This window comes from Cydia pomonella, chromosome 3, assembly GCF_033807575.1.
Source record: "Cydia pomonella isolate Wapato2018A chromosome 3, ilCydPomo1, whole genome shotgun sequence".
NCBI classification, from domain to species: domain Eukaryota; kingdom Metazoa; phylum Arthropoda; class Insecta; order Lepidoptera; family Tortricidae; genus Cydia; species Cydia pomonella.
This window is the reverse complement of record NC_084705.1, coordinates 7,705,329-7,711,328: the sequence shown is the minus strand read 5'-3', so window position 1 is coordinate 7,711,328 and position 6,000 is coordinate 7,705,329.

The following is a 6,000-nucleotide window of genomic DNA, read 5'->3' as shown; positions in this document are numbered from 1 at the left end:
AAGTACCTAGTCCTATTTTGTAAATAAAATATCACGAACTATACCTACTGCTTTCGCCTTTCAAAAAATCTTAAGGATTACAAATATTCTTAGTGAACAATATCCACATAATAAAAAACACTACCTATACTAAGTAGAAATATGAGTATCTACCACAAAATAAAAGTAATAAAACACATCCAATGTTAATTCAGCTAGGTATAACCTTCTTGACTGGGATGATTTACTATGCGTCTTACTGTAACCAGCAGTCAGGCTAAACGTCCAATAAGATTTCCGACATTACTAATTCGATTTAGATTTATTTATTTCATAATAAGTATTAAATTATAGTATAGGAACACAACACTATGAGTAGTTTCTATAGTGTTATTTGTTTGGCTACGGTTTTCTAAGGTGGATAAACTTCCCCAGTTAAGGTCTGCTCTATATTTGGAATGACAACCGCTGTGTTGTGCCCCACAAAGCGAGATGTCATTCACAATGCCCATACCTCTGTTTTAGACGTAGTTTAAGGACACACACGGGTCCAGTTGCAAAGTTTATTATCATCATCATAGCTTTGCTCTTTTCAGTCAGTGTTTATTGTCAATGTTATAGAGGCGTATAAATATACCAAGACTTAAATCGACCGGGATATGGGCCGTGATTACCTGTTGTATTGTTTTCGAGCTCCCGATATTTCGGCGCAGTTACATTCATCATACAAGATAAGGGACCGCAGTCCAACGCGTTGGTCCGACCAGCCCGGTTAAGATGGTCGGCTCTTTATCATTTGTCACCATACCTGTCACGTTCAAACAAGTATAAAAGCGCAAAAGTGGCGGGCATAGTGACAAGTGATAAAAATGGAACCATGCTGCCACATTAGGTTAGCAAATCGGTATCCTTCAAGGTCCATGATGCCTTAGAACTCGCAAGGGATCGGAAAGCCTGGAAATCTGCCATCAGCACTGAGGAGAACGAAGGAAGGAGAACTCGACTATACAAACTAATAAGGCCCCAGAAATGGGCAGGCTTAGACACTTTACGTCTTGATTGTTCAGCCAAAATTGAATTGAAATAGTATTTTTTTTGATAGATTATTTCCATTATGGACGCCCAGCAGCCAGAAACATGCCAAAAGAATTCCAATAAGAAAAAAATACTAACCAGAAAATGTATAGTAGACAAGTCTTACTCATGCTCGTAAATTGGAGTTGCCTGTCTATAAATACGTATTTTCAAAATCAGTCGCTATCTTTGTTTTGGAGGGACAACACAAGATTAGTAGTAGGAAAATACCTAATAATAATCCACCTAACAAGAATGCGTCCCACTGTTGGGCACAGAGGCATCCTCTTATACGCCATGAGGCGCTTGGGCTACAGCCCCCACGCTGACCCGCATTGGGCAGTGAGAGACTTCACCTTTTAATTTCTTCGCAGATGTATCCAGGTTTCCCCACGATGATTTGCTTCACCGAAAAGCTATAGTTTTTTTCAAACGGGAAGGGTACGCTTATAGATATCATCTTAATACAATATTGCGAGATTTGACATTTCGATTTGGCATTGTAGGTTATCAGCGTACCTTGCCCGTTTAATAAATACTTACTGCTGTGGTGTTTACTGGTGTGGTGTGTGGACCCGAAGTGGATCTTGGCCTCCGACACCAAAGACCGCCATGCTTCTCTGTCCAAAGCAGTTTCTGTCCAGTCGACGGCGCCGATCGCTAAGGTCTTTTTGCACTTCGTCTCTCCAGCGGTACCTAGGGCGTCCAGACGGTCTTCGGCCATTTAGAACTCCAAAGTACGCCCTCTAGACTGCACGATCCTCACCCATCCGGACTACGTGCTCGAGCCATCGGAGTCTGACGGCTTTCGTTTCTCCAATGATGTTCGGCTCGGACAGCAGATCTTCAATCTCCTAGTTCCTGCGGAGTCTCCAGGTTTTATCCTCGCCACGTGTGATCTTCTTCTCAGATATAGGTAATAATGAATATAAATAATGGATAAATAATTAATTTAATTTACTTTTATTAACGGGTGCCTAAGTAAATTTTCCTTTATACTTACATTTCTGGCAAAGTGGGTCATTTTTAGAGTCCCGTAAAGGAGCCTTAAAAGGAAAAACGAAAGCGGTGTTCATCGGTCCGTCTGTCTGTCAAGACCCTTTATCTCTAGCGCGCGTGGAGGTATTGAATTGAAATGAATGTAAAAAAAAGATACGGCACTTTATGTCGCAAAAAACGTATATTTCGATACTCTCAAGGGAATCAAAATTTATAGGGTTCTTTCCGTTGACCTAGAACTTTGAAACTTGGCAAGTATTCTCGTCTTATAGTACTACAAATATATTACAGAAAAATATGAAAACTATAGCTATGTAAAAAAAAAAGTTTAATTTGTACGGAACTCCCGGTTGGCGAGTCTCACACTTGTCCGGTTTTTTGTAGTGGAATTTCTTTTTTCGTTTTATTTGAACATAATTAGATAGGTTTTGAAAGGTTTAGAATAAATACGAAAGTCCCAAAAGAATGTAGCTACTTATGTAATTTTACGGGTAACGAAACCACTAACCACTCGTTTACCTATATTGTACAGAATAAGGAAACTCTATCAAATATTATCTAAATTTGTCAAAAAAATAAAATCGACAAAAATGCAAAAAATGGCTCAGGTAAGGTATCATTTGTACAAGACGTTAAAGGTAGAGTTCGTTTAGCCCAACTCTGCACAGTTTGCAACGACCAAGTGTACCAGCGCCACTATAAGCATCATATTGTCATAGGAGTTTCGGGAACACAGTCGCTTGGTAGGTTGGTGCAGAGTTAGTGAGCTATGAATTAGTACGGTCACGTCTGAAAATATCGATACGAACAAAGCACCAAAAATATGTATACACTACCTTAATATATGGGCAATAAGGTCGTGTATACATATTTTTGGTACTTGGTTCGTATAGATATTATTAGACGTGACTGTGCATCGTGATGATATATGCATCGGCCGACTGGATCAGTATCTGATCAAGTGTTCAATACCTATCGCGGATGTCAGCTCGCGTAGCCAACATGCCAACCGTTAAACCTCTCTCTTCATTCTTCCATATTAGTCAGTGACAGTTGCGTTTCGTTAACGTTAACGATTGGCATGTTGGCTACGCTGGAAGTTTTGCAAAGCATATAGCCTAGTTAGAGTAGGTACAAGTCTTTTTTATAGTAGGTATCAGTCGATTAAGTTTGTTTTCAGAATCAAATGTCTATATCAGTATGAGACACATTGCATTAAAGCGATACAAAAGTCAGAAATGACAGTCTGTTTCATAATGTCCAAGTATGGTTCTGTACCCCTAGTGTAAATTAATTAGATAGCGAAACGTAACGTACGCGTTTGCGTTAAGTCTCATTTTGTATGGGATTTTGAGTTTCCAAAACGTCCCGCTTGGCGCGCTGTTTCTAAATCCCATACTAAATGAGACTTAACGCAAACGCGTACGTCACGGTTCGCGAATAAATTTACACTAGGGGCTCTGAATAAGCTACTTGCCACTGATCTGACGAATAAAGTCATCGTTGGCGTCTCACAATCTTCAAATAAGATAAACTGGTAGGTAAAGTGCAAAGTTTTTTGGAAGTTTAATCTAATCTGGCAGTTAATTTATTTGTTAATTAGCTATCCGAAACTTTAGTTGGACATTGTGAAACACATGACATTAGTCTTTCTAAAGTAATCGTAGGTATTGTACACGCGAACCCCCTTAGTAAACGTTTCTTGATCGTGACGTCACGCGGCACGTCACGAACACGGTGAAGAAATCGCTATTTTGACGGTGAAATATTGCATTTATGGAAATAATTGCATTACAATAAAAATATATATATAAGAAATTAAATGGGACCTTTTTTAACATTGTGGAAGTTAAAAAAATATTATATTATTCATTTTTGAGGTCTTGTGAATTTTTAACATTTTTCTTTTTGTGAAATTTATATTTTTTACATGACTAGATTTTGTTATAAAACTCAACATGTGTCTGAAAAACCTATTTGTTGACGAAGTAGAGATATTTCATTTCACTAGACGTACTTAATCCGAATTAAAGCTAACTATTAATACAGTCAAATGTAACACCTGACATATGTTTGTGTGTATTTTCCATATAAAAATCTATTTGGCGAGTACCTTTAGAGCAAAAAAAGAAACTTTTCTTACATAGGTAACCTTCATGAATAGAGTTAAAAACGTTATAACAGTAGACCAAGGTATATGCCTATATTATTTTCTATTATAGAGTTCTTTATTGTATTTACAAACAAACGATTTCTAATATTACTAGGCATTTATACTAGGTATCTAGGTTCTATAAAAAATATTTCTAAATCTAAAAAGACTCAAATATTCCATTCCCGTCTTCAAGATAGATCAAAAAAAGAAAATTTTCCAACTAAAAACTTCTACCAACTTTCAGAAGCACATTGCCACCCCACTTTCCCAACTTGTATCCACCAATCACAGCGCCGGATCGCACGCAACAAGCCCCGCCCCCCTGCGTTGCAATAGGCATGCTCCCTATGCAACGCAATACGCGCGCTGCACCCGTCCCGCTCTAATCTATGAAGAATCCGCTAGTGTGAAAGGGACAGCATGACTCTTTTAGGATTACATGCAAATTTTTATTCAATTGCAAATTAAGTGTTGCATTACAATGGATTAAGTAATTATGTATTATTACATGGAATCACGAATTTCTTTGACATGGGCATCTTTATAGATAAAATGCACGCGTGAGTATGGAATTAAGTTCAAGGTTTTTATGTTAAGAATATTAAATATTAAACGGTTGGAGTTGTAAATATGGTTATTTTTAATGTTATGAGTATTTTTTTGAACAATGATAAAGCCCACTGCCCACGAATAGGTAGATATAGTCATTAAGATTTATATGATGTTGGTAGGTAATATTAATGGAGGATTTGCGTAGATAAAAATGACTACCTACTAAGAATAAAAATTTGTACCCCAATCAAAAATCTGTTAGAAAATTCTCCTTTCGAAGTAGAAAGAGGGTTAAATTGAGTTCGGAAAACTGAGAACTAAAGAAATAGTATGGCTGGCATTTCACGTATAATTTTGTTCAATACCGCTAACCGTATATTGAGGAAGATACCGAAGTTATACCGGTCCAGAAATATACCTAGAAATCTACTGGAAATTGTCATTAGTAGTTGACAATTGTCAAGCTGGTGAAATAGATACCAGATGGTCAAAACTATTTTTTTGATATAGCCTAACCTATCTGACCTAAAATCATTTACAATCAAAGGTACGTAGGTAGGTAAATCTCAGGTAAGCCATAATTTTTCGAACGCCATGAATTATTTCTATGGGCATCCCTGGCCACTTACCCTGGAATCACCCTAGCCTGACTTACCAGTAGGTATCCAAACCTCCAAAGAGACGTTGCCCCATACACAAACCCCATGGGCCACAAAATTGAATAACTACTCCATAATAATCAACTGGTCACGCAACATGTTTCATAAATGTATAAGTATGTAATAGTATACTTTTTTTAAATAAATATTATAGGGACATTCTTACACAAATTAACTAAATCCCACGGCAAGCCATGAAAGCTTGTGTTGTGGGTACTCAGACAACGATATATATAATATTCAAATACTTAAATACATAGAAAACATCCATGAGTCAGGAACAAATATCTGTACTCAACACGCAAATAAATGCCCTTACCGGGATTCAAACCCAGAACCATCGGCTCCATAGGCAGGGTCACTATCCACTAGGCCAAAGTCGTCAAGCACACTTACTTAGATATGTATATCTAGTATATAGTATACTTAGATATGTATACTTAGGTTTGGTCATAAACTTTTTGTGTACTACGAACTACGAAATATTTGGATAGGCCATTTCGCCCACCTATCCCAGAATTACCCTAGCCTGACTTAAAAACACCCAAACCCAAAGGGACATTGCCCCATAAACAAACCCCA